Consider the following 16,219-nt stretch of genomic DNA (forward strand, 5'->3'; position numbering starts at 1 on the left):
GACTATCCTGAATCTCGTTCCTCTTCACAGTGCATCTGGCTTTCTTATTTTCTTGTAACTTTGGTGAATTGACTTTGTTTCTTGTCTGAGAAATGACTTCCTGCTAGTTTCTTTCTCTTCTTTATTTATTGTTGATTTTCATCCCCCTCCTATTTTAAAATTTATCATTTGACATAGGAGTTTTCAATTGCATTCAGTCCTCTAAAGGAAGTGCTTGATCATCTTATCACTAAATTCTCAATACTTATGCAAAGCATATTTTGGTCTATTACTTAGCTTATAATTTGGTAGTTTTGTTTTAATGCCTTTTTATTTCCTAACTGCAAAGATTCCACATAGATATATAAGCAAGGAAAGATAGCTGCCACTTTTATTGGTTAGTTGGATTGTTCTTCCTCTTCTTCTTCTTCTTCCCTGATTCCTATTATTTCTCTTTCTCTTCCTTCTTCTCATTCTTTTTGGACATTTCTTTATATATTTATTTTAAGGAAATAACTATAGATGATGAAATGGTGAACGGCAGTAGCATTGTAACACTTGGGAGCTTGTTATAAACATAGAATTTCAGGTCCTATCACAGACTTACTGAATCAGAATGTCAATATTAACAGGTTCCCCATGATACTGTTATGCCCATTAAATTCTGAGAAACACTCATCTAAATTCATTAGTTCAAAAAGACTATACTTTTAAAGGTGAGGCAATATAACACTTCTAAAAAATGTGTCTATCTGTGCTTCTAGACTCAGAAGCTGTGCTGTAAAAACTGACAAACGTAAGCTAAGTTTTCTAAATGCCAAATGTAGGCAATTTTGTGCAGATACAGAATGGGTGTTTGTATTCAGAGAGATTAATGACATTGTGCAATAAATGTCAGCTATAAGGCAAGCACTGTTCTAAGTTATTGGGCCATAACTTGTAACATGTAAAGTCTCTGCCATTTCAAAGCTAGTAGATCTAGTGAGGAGAAATGTAAAGAATTCACTGACAATCACAATACAGTGTGATATTATACTGGTAGTTACTGAGTGGGGAATACAAGAAATAATATGAGGACAGAAGAATAGCAACTTATTCCGCACTTATAGGATCAAGAAAGGCTTCCTGGAGGAAGTGATCACTAAGCTGAAAGACAAAGAGAAGGTAACCCTGGAAAAAGCAGAAGAAACAGCATGTGTATATGCTCACAGTTTGGATAACACATGTCATTCCAAATTCATTTGATTATAGTATAGTAGTGAAAACTGAAAGGTTGTTGTAAGTCAAACTTAGTTTTACTCTGACATAGGGCCAACTCTCAATAGTAATACCTCCATATTGTAAGTCTTTGTCTTTGTTAAAGTTGCAGAGATATAAAAAGGAAACTTTAAATTAAACTACATTCTCCAAACAGATTTATAACAGGGAACAGATCTTTGCAGTGCTTGAGTTAGGCAAAGGAAAATGCAGGAACTGGGGCAAAGGTGGAAGCCCTTCACATCTGTGTAGGATGTCAGACATCTTTGGGGAGATTGCTCTTCCTTTCTGTGATAAGGGTAAGCAGGATTTTAGGATTATGTAAATTGTTATGCAGATTAAGTTTAAACCCCCTCCTTTAAAAATCTCCCTTTCTAAATGGCCAAAATTTTATTCGTATATGTAATACATAAAACAGTAGTTGAAATTGTGTCTGTGCTAGAAAAACACCAGTAACATCTATCATGAAACTTGAAGTATAAGTTTTCTCTACATTAAAATTATACATTTTTGGTTGAGCGGTGGATACTGGTGTGTGTTTAATGACTATTCCTTAATTTATCATAAATATATCACCATACTCTTTGGTAAACATTTTATAGTGAAACAAGGAGAAACAAAGTAACCTTTTAAATCATTGAGTTTTAAATGTAAAAGAGTTAACTTTGTAACATCATTTTTTAAACAGTATACTAAATATATGTGTCTTAAAGTTTTTTTCCTGATCCTGGGGGAAATTTTTAGAATTGACAAGGGGAAAAATAAAGTTCCCAGTTATCTTAGTGCATTTCCCCCACTTTTTTTCCTTAAAGTGCTTGCCTTAACTGGCATTTTAATACAGTAGTTTATTTGTTTCCTCGCCAGCCTCTTATTCCCAATTGTACCTTTCTTTGTCAGTATCAAACTGCCAAACAAAGCTAATCAAACAGAGATAAAATAATTTCCCTTGGGGATGTAGTTTTAAATTTATTTCATTCCAAAATTCTTAAATTCTTGAAGTGGAAATTAACAATTGGCATAAACTTTTAGTGTGGAATCACCTCCTGAAACTTTCATGAAATTGGAAGACAATTTACATTGGCAGAGCTATTCAAGTTATCGGTTATTATGTGTTATCTTCCTACATAAATATCTAGTTATTTTTAGTTAATGAATTAATGAGCTGCTCCTTGAAATGTGATAATTAACCACCATTTGACTGATAGAAGAAACAAATTCTCTGATGGGGAAATGAGAGGCTTTCAGGAATCCTAATCCCTTTTGCAAAGCATATTTGAGTCAAATATTACTACCCTGCATACTTTCCCTTGTTAGAGAAAACTGTTTTCAGTTCCATCAATCTCAGTCTATTTATTTAGAAATTACTGAGTTATTAGAGCTGCTGTCTGGTCTCTTGTGTTTAATTTTCACTCGGCATCACATTCAGAAATCCTAGCTGCTGACAAAGTGCTGTGTGGTTCCATTTCTGTATCTTTCAGTCCTATAAAATGAATCTTGCTGTGAAAAATGAAGATTAATGAGCTTTATAATGACTCTCCCCTGCTAAAGCCAATCTGAATAAAGAGGAGAGGAAGGGTGTGTTTGTGTGTGCGTATGTATGTGTGTGTGTGTGTGTGTGTGTGTATGCAGACTGTGAAAAGGACAACAGGAAAAAAGCCTATGGGTTCCTTTGGATAAAATTGAGACATGGAAGTATGGTGGTTCCTCCAGAAATTAAGCATAGAATTTACAATATGATCCATCAACTCCATTTCTGGATATAGACAAAAAAACACACACCTGAAAATGGGGACTTAACAGATATTTGTACACCCATGTTCATAGAAGCATTATTCACAATAGCCAAAAAGTGGACCCAACTCAAGTGTCCATCAGCAAATAAATAGAGAAACAAAATGTGGTATATACATACAATGGAATGTTATTGAGCCTTAAAAAGGAAGGAAACTCTGATACATACCACAACATAGATGAACCTTGAAAACTTTATGCAAAAAGAAATAAACCAGTCACAAAGGACAAATATTGACCACTCTGGGTACCACTTAAATATGTTATACATCGTACCAAGAGTATTCAAATTCATAGAGAAAGAAAATAGAATGGGGATTATGAGGGGCTGAGGGGAGGAGGGAATGGGGGTTACTGTTTAATAAATGCAGTTTGAGTTTTGCAAGATGTATGGTGATGAAGGTTTCACAACAATGTGAATGTACTTTATGGCACCAAACTGTACATTAAAAATGGTAAAAATGGTAAAATTTTATCGTTTCTTTTACTACAATAAAAATCAAATAAAAAATAAACTATGAGCCTAATGAGCCAGTTTATGAACCAAGTAACTATTTTCAGCAACTGCGTATTTCAAAATATAAGAAACAAACTTTGCAAACACTTCTTTCTTTTAAACTTGTTAATAGTTTATTAAAGGCCTCCAAAACAAACACTAGTCTCCAAATGATTTGACTGACTCCCTCAGTAAATAGGATTTCTGGATATTCCATATACACATTAGCTATTTTGAGAATGGACAGCCTTGTTCTTTTAAGACAAACATCATAGACTGCTGATTTCTCTGAAACAAGGTTATGGCAATTTTAGAGAGAGGAAAGTACTGGCACAGGCAGTGTTTATATGTTAAATGAGAAGCACAGTTCAAACAGGAAGTTGATAAATAGACTGTGCTGGTTCAATTTGTGAATTTCCAATAATTCTCACTCACTCATTGTTAATTATAGTAAACTCCATTACCGTATCTTTTTTGAAATATCAACGTCAACTGAACATTCTAGAGTGTACTGGCAGCATCTTTTCTATGGATGGTGTCAATTAACCAAACTAAAGTTACATATGCATCTTTTTAGTCATATAAATGGGTTGCTTTTATGAATTCACAAATATTTTAGCTTAATTTTCTCCTTGTCTAGGTATGAGATTCACATAAATTAGAATATTTGTGGGAGATCTTGATACTTCTGAGTTTTGGCTTTTAATGCAAAGAAATTATTAAAATATGGAAGGTGTAACAACTTTGGTAGTATAAAATATGTGGGACTTTTAAAGAAATTTACTGTATATTTTAATAAACATATCATTTGTGAATATTAAATATGATGGGAAATAAAATTTTTCAGCAGTATCTATATCAAACAATAAACTTTTAATCCCTAGTCTCTTAAATATCAAGAATATGCACTTCTGGAATAACTGTGAAAAAGTGGCCAGAAGTGCAATTCCCTTTCTCTCCTTTTAGTTTCCAGAAATTGTTACACATCATTGCTCTTTGCTTAATAGTGTGTCATCTTGAGACAAGCTTAACTCTGACTCTGTTGAAGGTACTCATTGATCCAGTAGCTTCTGCCTTCTTAGTGAATCAAACTCAATGTAGTCCCCCTTCTGACTCTTTTTTCAATTTACTTTAATACTTTCAAGAAATGTTCAGTGCTTTTCTTTGCTAGAAATCTTATAAATATTCACACATATGCAGTAGGCAGGAAATACTTTAAAAGGTTTGGCAATCTCAATGATCTACAACTCTTGACACTGAGGTCCCATTTCATACTATTCATTAGAAGCAAGATAGTTTTATATACGTCATTTTTTCAAAGTGTGGGATATTTATAAAAATAAGTAATTTTTTTAAATACATAGGATGTGCCAGACATTGGGCTAAACATTTTACAAGCCCCATCTAGTACAGTGTCCAAGACGATTTCCGAAGGCACACAGGAATGTCATTAAGCTAAGTAGAATCACATAAAGGAAAAACATGAGTCTATTTTTAATGCTTTTTCGATCATGATTAAATAGGCGAAAGTAATAATTTGGTGTTAGTCTGTCTTTAAGTCCTCCTTAATTGTTGGCAATCTTTAACAGAAAGAGATGGAACCTCAAGCATAGCTGATGACAATGGTTAGCTGGATTTTAATAACACTACTTGTTTTGGTATGTACTTTTACTATATTTATGTTCAGTGATATGGGCATTCCATCTTCAGTGGTGACAGAGTCTCCTTTGTAAATAAATTAAGTAGAGATACGAATAGTCAATATACAGAGAAATGTGAATTAAAGAATAATTTTGGAATATTTGGTTATGACAGGATCAGAAAGTGACACAAGGATTTCTAAAGTAAATGAAGCATTGTATTAGAGAATAATGTGCCTAATGATCTACAACCATCAGGGTTGATTAAAAATTCCTTCTAAAATGTAGTAGAATATTTGTTAATTCAATATGTATTACTGAGAACACAGTATATGCCAGGCACTGTGTACAATGCTGGGCGTGGTGAATATGGTATTCATGATCCCTGACTCAATGAAGCTTATCATTTGTCAAGGAGAGGGACATTAAACGGTAATTGCAACAAAGTGTAATGACATTTCCTAATAAAAGCAAAACAAACAACATACAACTGTTCACAGGGCCTGGACTAGTTTATAGAAATTGTACATCCAAAGAAATCCAAAGTCACAGAAACAGTTGAAATGAGATAAAAGTATTAGCAGCCAAGCATTTATTTGGTTATTCATTTAGTCAACAAGGCTCATTTCCTCCTTAACTTTAGGTAAGTTTTCAGATCTCTCTGGGACTCAGTTCTGTCATTGTTAGGGTTGTTGGGAGGATTAAAACAGCTGGGGCGTGCACAATGCTTAGTCTACTGCCCACTGCATTCAATAAATTATAACTATTCTTATTAATGTGAATCTACAATGTGACAGAGACTGTGTCAGGCAACTGGCATGAACGTGACATACAATTTCTATTTAGTAAAAAGGAAATAGAAGATGATCCCAAATAGAAGAAACAGAATCTTTGAGACCAATGACACTCCAAAGGAAACTCAGGTGTAGGTGGAGTAGATGATATAAGTGGTGGGACATGAGATTAGAAAGTGAAAATGATGACTATATATATATAAATATGGAATTTTGACTTGATTCTGTGGTTCAGTGGTTTATATGGTTTTTTGCAAATCCCCTAAAATTATGTGGTCTTGAATTTTTCAATTAAGTTTAAATAACAAAGACTGTATTTCTAGGAATTTATAAATAATACTACATTTAAAATAAAACTTAAACATACTGAAAAAAATTTATTATAATTAATGTGAAAACTATATTGTTTGAAAATACATGAACAGTCCTCCTTTAATAGCTGAAAACTTTATACCACTAATTTTTCTTCTTTAATTCATAGTTCTATTCCACTTTCCCTACACAATTATTTTTCTTATATTTTTATTCCAAAATATTTTAAAAGTTTGCTCTAACATAATAATAGTTTCTAAAAAATGTTATATCCATAAGACATTGACATTATTTTCCTCTAGACTGAATTTTTAGCATGTTTGTATGCAACATAAAATATTAAAAATTTCAATCAAAGTAGCAACATTTGATTTGTGCTATATTATTTACTAACCCCAAGACCTTTAATAAGTAGTTCATATATCCATGAATAAAAATGTGTGATTGCTAGAATAAGCATCAAATCTGTGCTTATTTTTCATTTATGGGTTTAAGTCTTGAGAATTTAATAATTAACATGTAAATGGGTATAAAAACATACTCCCCTGGCACTCAATTCTTATGAATTCTTCTGGGTTTTATGTCAAAAATCACATAACTATGCACCTCCAACATTATTTGTAGTGGTCTACCAGGCAAATTTTGTTAAAAACAAAATATGAAAAACCACCTAGTTCACAAAGGTGTTTGTTATGTAGTCATTAGGTTGATTCACTTTCTCAGCCTAACAACACTCTGAGTGGCTATTTAGTTGAGACCCAGGTTTTTTTGCTTGCTGGTGCAATATGCCTTTAAAAAAAAAAAAAATGGGAAAATGGGGGGCGTGGTGGTTCATGCCTGTAATCCTAGCACTTTGGGAGGCGGGTGCAGGCAGATGACCTGAGGTCAAGATTTTGAGACCAGTCTGGCCAACATGGCGAAACCCCATCCCAACTAAAAGTTCAAATATTAGCCAGGTATGGTGGCAAAGGCCTGTAGTCCCAGCTACTTGGCACGCTGAGGCAGGAGAACTGCTTGAACCAGGGAGGCAGAGATTGCAGTGAGCCAAGATCCACCATTGCACTCCAGCCTGAGTGACAGAGCAAGACTCTGTCTCAAATAAATAAATAAATAAATAAAATAGGAAAAGGCTGATAAACCATGACACTTAAGCCACAGATGGACAGATTAGGTTGGGAAATAGCATATGTGATATTTCTATGTCCTTTCTGGATCCTTTCTATGTCCATATTCTCCATACCTCAGGAAATTCTTTAGTCCAGTGTGACAACTACTCCTGTAAACAATACAGCCATAAGAATGTTTTAGGAAGGAAGAGAGACAAATTATTTTTTGTTTTTCTTGTCAAAATAATTTTAATGGCAGTATAGAGGAGGAATTTTGGGTTAGTAGAATAATATATTACACATAATACTTAGGTGAAAATATGATTTTTTGATGATGAATGTCAAGAAAATATTTTAAAAGCAAGATTGACAAAGTTTAGTGACTCAGAAGATATGAGGAATAACTCAAATAACTTAATCTCTAATCAGCTCACTGATTTGGGTATCAATGCCATTAACTGAAACCAGAAATATGAAAGGTGAGTATATTTAGGAAATAAAGTTAGATTTGAACACTTAATTTAAAATGCATGTGGGTGTAAGTATTTGGGTTTATTTCTGGGTTCTCTATTCTGTTCCATTGGTCTATGTGCCTATTTTTATACCAGTACCGTGCTGTTTTGGTGACTATGGCCTTATCGTATAGTTTGAAATCAGGTAGTGTCATGTCTCCAGATTTGTTCTTTTTACTTAGTCTTGCTTTGGATATGCAGGTACTTTTTTGGTTCCACATGAATTTTAGAATTGTTTTTTCTAATTCTGTGAAGAATGATGGTAGTATTTTGATGGGAATTGTGTTGAATTTTTAGATTGCTTTTGGCAGTATGGTCATTTTCACAATATTGATTCTAACCATCCATGAGCATGGGATGTGTTTCCATCATAAACATAAGGTGGAGAAAGGACAACCTTTTCAACAAATAGTGCTGGGATAATTGGCTAGCCACATGGAAGAGAATGAAACTGAATTCTCATCTCTCACTTTATAGAAAAATCAACTCAAAATGGATTAAGGACTTAAATCTAAGACCTGAAACTATAAAAATTCTAGAAGATAACATTGGAAAAACCCCTTCTAGATATTTGCATAGGGAAGGATTTCACGACCAGGAACCCAAAAGCAAATGCAATAAAAACAAAGATAAGGCCGGCACAGTGGCTCATGTCTGGAATCCCAGCACTCTGGGAGGCTGAGGCAGGCAGATCATGAAGTCAAGAAATCGAGACCAGCCTGGCCAACATGGTGAAACCCCATCTCTACTAAAAATACTAAAATTAGCTGGGTGTGCTGGCACGTGCGCACTTGCAGTCCTAGCTACTCAGGAGGCTGAGGCAGAAGAATTGCTTGAACCCGGGAGACGAAGGCTGCAGTTAGTCGAGATCGCGCCACTGCTCTCCAGCCTTGCATCAAAAAAAAAAAAAAAAGAAAAGAAAAAAAAAAGCACGAACAAAAAAACCCCAAAGATAAATAGCTGCGATTTAATTAAAGAGCTTTTGCACAGCAAGAGGAACAGTCAGCAGAGTAAACAGACAATCCACAGAGTGGGAGAACATCTTCACAATCTATACATCTGATGAAGGACTAATATCCACAATCTACAATGAACTCAAACAAATCAGTAAGGAAAAAATTAAAAATCCCATCAAAAAGTGATCTCTGTTACCAGGCTGGAGTGCAGTGGTGGGATCTTGGCTCAATGCAATCTCCACCTCTTGGGTTCAAGTGATTCTCTTGCCTCAGCCTCCTGTGTAGCTGGGATTACAGGTGTGCACCACCACATCCAGCTAATTTTTGTATTTTTAATAGAGACAGGGTTTCACCATGTTGGCCGGAATGGTCTCAATCCCCTGACTTCATGATCCGCCCACCTTGGCCTCCCAAAGTGCTAGGATTACAGGCATGAGCCACCGCACAAAGATACCCAAATGGCCAATAAACATACAACAAAATGCTCAACATCACTAATAATCAGGAAAATGCAAATCAAAACCATCATGCAATATCACCTTACTCCTCCAAGAATGGCCATAATCAAAAAGTCAAAAAATAATAGATGTTGGTGTGGATGTGGTGAACAGAGAACACTTCTACACTGCTGGTGGAATGTAAACTAATACAGCCACCATGGAAAACAGTGTGGAGATTCCTTAAATAACTATAAGTAGAACTACCATTTGATCCAGCAATCCCACTACTGGGTATCTACCCATATGAAAATAAGTTGTTATACAAAAAAGATACTTGCACACATATCTTTATAGCAGCACAGTTTGCAACTGCAAAATCGTGGAACCAACCCAAATGCCCATCAATCAATGAGTGGATAAAGAAACTGATACATACACACACACACACACACACACACACACACACACACACACACACACAATGGAACACTACTCAGCCATAAAAAGGAATGAATGGCCTTTGCAGAGACCTGGTTGAGACTGGAGACTTATTCTACGTGAAATAACTCAGGAATGGTAAATCCTATGTTCTCACTGATAAGTGAGCTAAGTCATGAGAACTCAAAGGCATAAGAATGATATAGTGAACTTTGGGGACTTGGGGGGAAGGGTGAGACAGGGATGAGGGATCAAAGACTACAAATAGGGTGCAGTGTATACTGCTTGAGTGATGAGTGCACCTAAATCTCACAAAGCACCACTAAAGAACTTACTCATGTAACCAAATGCTACCTGTACCCCAATAATCTATGAAAAAATAAAATAAAATGCATATGGGATATTCAGAGGATTTCATTTGGCCTACACATATGGAACTCTGGAAAGAAGTGGAGTTCAAAACATAAATCTATTGGTCTTACATCACTGAAGACCAAGACTACATCATATTCTTAAGAGGGATTTATAAAACCAAAGAAGAAAGAATGAAGGGAAAATTTCTGAAGAGTACAATATCTAAATAAAAGGAGCCTAAGAAAGGCTATATCAAGGTTAGGGGTCAAAAGAGAATAGAGCTGTAGGATGAGGAGAGAGTGGCCAGTAACTTTAGAGACAGAACTCTGCTGCTCTTTCCTCAGCCCCATACCAAAGGACTACTCCCAAACTCTGTGGAAAAGAGATCCATAATTTAAGAGAAAACACAGGTACGCTCATGAATATACTCCAATTGTTATGCCAGTTTCTACTCATGTGTATCAATATACATTGAGGGCATAGGCTTTGACTTCACAGAAACATTAGTCAAAATTTTTGATTCCCTTTCTTCATTGTTAAAAATAAAATTAGGCCGACCACGGTGGCTCATGCCTGTAATTGCAGCACTTTGAGAGGCTGAGGTGGGTGGATCACTTGAGGCCAGGAGTTCCAGACAGCCTGTCTAACATGGCAAAACCCCGTCTCTACTAAAAATATAAGAAAATTAGACAGGCATGGTGGCACACGCCTGTAATCCCAACTACTTGGGAGGCCGAGGCAGAAGAATTGCTTGAACCTGGGAGATGAAGGTTGCAGTGAGCCAAGATCATGCCACTACACTCCAGCCTGGGCAACAAAGTGTGACTCTGTCTCAAAACCAACCAACCAAACAAAAACAAAAACAAAAAAACAAAAAAATTATAATGCTATCTACTTCATATGGAATACATTAAGTCAATATATTTAAAGTACTTAGCAAAAAGTTGGCACAGATTAAATAGCCACAAAATTGTTGTTAGTATTTGCATATTACTAATGTTAAATATTTAGTAAAAAACATTTCACTCTCCTAAAATTTTGTGTGTGCATGTGTGTGTGTGTGTGTGTGTGTGTATTTGAAAAGTCTTGAATGAAAGAGCTCCTCAAGCCAATTCTGAATAAGAGAATTTACTGACTCATTGACCGTCACTTTCTCTTGTTGTATATTTAGGGTCTGCCATGCTGGATCTCTACTTCATAGATACACAGATAATATCGTAAAACAGAATGAAGAACCTCTAAACCAGAGTTTGTGTTGGGACTGATATTGATGCTCTGCCAAACTTGTTTGAATCTTAAGTCAGAATTATTAGAAAATGTGTTATGGTTGACCTATTGCTCTTAATTCAGGGTTAACCAGACATTTCTGAACATGTTTAATGAATATTTTCAGTTACATTAAATTTGGTATGCCAAATTAAAACAATCCCTTAAAATTTTCTTACATTGCACTAGGGATTTTCCCCTCAGTACTAGTGAAAATCATAAGTTGATTTGGAAATGCATTTTTTAGGTGACTGAATTGAACATGGAGTCAGTAGAAGATTTGAAGATTGAAACTGCTGATTTCTTAGTTTGTCAATAACATTTTTTTATATCATGAGTATTTCTTAGCTTTGGTCCTTATATTGCCTACCATCTTCTAAAAAGATAAAGAAAAAAAGATTTTGTCTCATTTCTGAAGTCAAGAGGCAATCTTGCAGAAATAGTTAAGACACCCAAGCAATATAATTTTTAGTAAAAGGCACTTAAGAGGATGGAGGAAACTATTTTTAATTTAGACTTAACGAGAATGGCTGAATGTATTTTATACTATGTACATGGTGACTCCAACCTTCTCTATCTTTCACAAATCCCCATAGAAGACAGACCACCCCACACCAACTACACAAACACACACATATAAATACATACACCCCTCTCGGTAGTTACAGTTGCCAGATAAAACACAGGATACCCAGTTAAATTTCAATTTCAGAAAAACAATGATTAAATTTTTTAGAATAAGTGTATTCCACATATAACTCTTTTTGTTGTTTTTCTAAAATGTAACTGATTTGAACTGAGTCTCCTGTATTTTAATTTGCTAAGTCTGGCAAACTTATCAATAGGTGAACACGCTACCTCCATGACAGATATATTTTGAAAGGTAAACATGCGCTGTCTGCTTTCCATTGTTATCAACATCTTTACATCTGAGTATCAAGCAACCAGCAGAGTAAACAATGTTTTTTTTTTTTTTTTTTTTTTTTTGAGACAGAGTCTCACTCTGTCGCCCAGGCTGGAGTGCAACTCGGCTCACTGCAAGCTCCGCCTCCCGGGTTCTCCTGCCTCAGCCTTCCGAGTAGCTGCGACTACAGGCGCCCACCACTACGCCTGGCTAATTTTTTTTTTTTTTTTGTATTTTTAGTAGAAACGGGGTTTCACCATATTAGCCAGGATGGTCTTGATCTCCTGACCTCGTGATCCACCCGCCTCGGCCACCCAAAGTGCTGGGATTACAGGCGTGAGCCACCGCGCCCGGCCTGAATATTCTTTAGTCTATCCAATCATTCTACAAATGATTGTGTATCTCTTGGCATGTGCCTTGGCTGAAACATAATACTTAACTATATTTGTGTTTATTTCATTTTTATCCAAATTTTAACAGTTATCTATCTGCCTTCTTACAGCAGTGATTGAAAATCTGAGGTTGAGGTAAGTGTCATCTGACCAAATTTTGGGTCTAGATTATGCCTTTTCTTGATAATAATAAAGACATGCTTTACAACATTGAAATTAAGATTACTGAGGAGCAGAAATATGGTTATATGCAAGAAGCAATATCTTTTCACAAACTGTTTTTCTCTCTCTTCCACAAGATATGACACAGTATTTTATATATTAATAATATTAAGCATTTAATGTCAATCTTATAACATCAAATGTTTGTTATCATTGAAGAGTTCTTAGCAAAACTTGAAAAAGTACATCATTTCTTCCAGTAAAATAATAGAAAAGAAAGAACATTTTTCCCTGTGAAGTGATCTTACAAGTGTGACAAATGATTTATCAAAAGTAAGAATTGTATTTATTATAATTCCAAAAAGAAAAGTTACATTTTAAATTGATGACAACAGTCAAAACTCAATGGATAAAGGCAGCTTGTATAGTTTTTTTTTTTTTTTTTTTTTTTTTTTTTTGAGACGGAGTCTTGCTCTGTTGCCCAGGCTGGACTGCAGTGGCCGGATCTCAGCTCACTGCAAGCTCCGCCTCCCGGGTTTATGCCATTCTCCTGCCTCAGCCTCCCGAGCAGCTGGGACTACAGGCGCCCGCCACCTCGCCCGGCTAGATTTTTGTATTTTTTTAGTAGAGACGGGGTTTCACCGTGTTAGCCAGGATGGTCTCGATCTCCTGACCTCGTGATCCGCCCGTCTCGGCCTCCCAAAGTGCTGGGATTACAGGCTTGAGCCACCGCGCCCGGCCTTGTAATAGTATTATACCAACTTCATATTCAATGAAATTTTGACTTTCTACTCAAACAATATTGTCACCATAAATTTTTCTACAGTAGTTTTATAAATATGTAATTTCAGAAAACCTGAATGTCAGTCCTTTACTTAAACCATTTTAAAATCACACATAAAGAGTCACACTTACAATACTCATCTACTGCTAATGTTACTCTTAGAAATGTTGAAAATTTATCTGGATCTAAAAATACTTGGCTTTATAAGAAAAGTAAAGAAGCATAGAGTAAAACCAATTTTAAGAACAACCACATTATGTATTATTTTGTGTGTCCATTAAGTTTTTTCTTGATAGATACTATTTTAGATATTTATGGCATACATGTGATATTTGGTCCCATGCACAGAGTGGACAATGATCCAGTCAAGGTATTTGGGGTGTCCATCACCTCAAGTATTTACCATTACTATGTTGAGTGTTGAGCCCAGGATGTATTTTGAGTGACCGATGATGTTTAATTATTTTTTATATGTTGTAATATCTTCGTACATCATTTGGTTTACCTTTTCTTCCCCCTTTTTTTTTTTTTGAGAGGAGTCTTGCTCTGTTGCCCAGGCTGGAGTGCAGTGGTGCCATCTTGGCTCACTGCAACCTCTGCCCCCGGGTTCCAGTGATTTTCCTGCCTCAACCTCCCGAGTAGGTGGGATTACAGGCACCCACCACCACGCCCAGCTGATTTTGTATTTTTAGTAGAGATAGGGTTTCACCACGTTGCCCAGGCTGATCTCAAATTTCTGACCTCAGGTGATCCGCCTACCTTGGTCTCCCAAAGTGCTGGGATTACAGGCGTGAGCCACTGTGCCCAGCCTCTCTCCGTTTTTTACCTTGTGCAGTGGGGAGCCCAGGGTTCAGTCTATTCTTAAATCTAATACATAACTAAAACTTTGGAGAAAATATGTGAGGTGGGTTAATTCTGAAGTTTTTATGAAGAAACGCAACTCTGAAACAGTCAATCTTCCATGCTATCGGTACGAATGGATCTCTTATTTCCCTGTCTGGCCCTTGCAACTGCGCACGCTTCTTAGTCATTAAACACAAGAGTTCTGGAAACAGATTTCTATCTTGGCCTGCCCCTTGCCAGTTACTTGACCTTGTGACAATTAACATTGTGCCTCAATTTCCTCATGTAAATGTGGGAAACAAAACCAATACTTAGCCTTTCTCACATAATTACGAGGTTTAGCTCACGTATCCAGCGTTACTCAAAGTTGAGGTTTCCTGGAAGGGAAAAATTACTTACACTGTTTTTAATACATCAGCTAATTAAAATGTGAGAATCAAAACCAATGCAGAGCTTTCCTCACATAAATACGAGGTTTACCTCACGTAATTCACCGTTTCTCAAAGTTGAGGCTTCCTTGAAGGGAAAAAAATTACTTACACTGTTTTTAATATATCAGCTAATTAAAATCATATGCAGCATTAGGTTAAAATCTGTATGTGAAGGACTCTGGCACTTATGTAATCATTTTCAGAGTATCCGGCAAGATGGCAGAGGTAGAGCAGAAGAAGTGGACCTTCTGCAAGTTCACCTACCGCGGTGTGGACCTGGGCCAGCTGCTGGACATGTCCTGCGAGTAGCCGAGGCAGCTGTACGGTGCACGCCAGCCGTGGCGGCAGAACCCCGGCCTGCGGCGGAACGCTGAGGCGCAAGCAGCACTGGCTGCTGAGGCGCATGTGCTAGGCCAAGAAGGAGGCTCCGCCCATGGAGAAGCCGGAAGTACTGAAAACGCACCTGCGGGACATGATCATGCCGCCCAAGATGGTGGGCAGCAGGGTGGGCGTCTACAATGGCAAGACCTTCAACCAGGTGGCGATCAAGCCGGAGATGATCAGCCACTACCTGGGCGAGTTCTCCATCACCTACAAGCCCGTGAAGCACGGCTGACGTGGCATCGGGGCCACCCACTCCTCCCGCTTCATCCCCCTCAAGTAGTGGCTCCGCTAATAAAGGCACACATATCTCCCTCACCGCCCCCCCCCCCAAAAAAAAGACATTTATAAAGTGACTAGAAAGAAAACAACTTACCAATAGTATGCAGATCAATAATAATACTTTTTTTTTTTTTTTTTTTAACACAGAAACTGTTGTTTTGTTGAAACCGAATCACCATTTAGAAAGTGATTGTCAAACTGAGTTCAGTTTGCTGGTGCAAACTTGAATACACCATGATGACTGTTTCCCTACTGCTGTGTTCTATTCAATCTACTATATAGTGTTTGTGTATTTGACTTTTCGGTAGCACTACCATGTTACTATGTTTTAAGTCCAATTCTGTTTTTTTATCACTATCCTAACATAAATATAAGTAGTAAGTCTCCCTGATCATAAACAAAAGCAAGCACAGATGATGAATTGATGAGTAAGATATTCTTTCATGCCAGGAATACAGTAAAATCATGCTATGATACAACCTCTGCCCCCATTACAAAGCAATTGTAGATAAAACAGAAAAAGACAAAACGTGAAAGATAGAGCTAGCCTTAAAAACTGGACAGACATTTTCATGAGCCATAAATATAAGTAGATGAGTAGGACTACATCCTCTGGCCTTCTGGGATTAAAAGCTCCAAAGCAGGCAGTAACAAGAGGCCAGTTTCTCTGGGGCCATTGGAATTAAAAGTACTCCCATA

General features: G+C 36.6%; 1 protein-coding gene and 1 pseudogene across 7 annotated transcripts in view; one reads left to right on the forward strand and one right to left on the reverse strand.

Annotated features, from left to right (window-relative positions):
* Nucleotides 1–16,219, reverse strand: part of LOC105480824 (teneurin transmembrane protein 2) — a 3,943,693-nt gene that overhangs the window by 3,639,814 nt on the left and 287,660 nt on the right. The gene's annotated exons all lie outside the window — the stretch shown is intronic.
* LOC105480831 (small ribosomal subunit protein uS19 pseudogene) lies at nt 15,074–15,521 on the forward strand (annotated as a pseudogene).

This window comes from Macaca nemestrina, chromosome 6 (genome assembly GCF_043159975.1).
Source record: "Macaca nemestrina isolate mMacNem1 chromosome 6, mMacNem.hap1, whole genome shotgun sequence".
NCBI classification, from domain to species: Eukaryota; Metazoa; Chordata; class Mammalia; order Primates; family Cercopithecidae; genus Macaca; species Macaca nemestrina.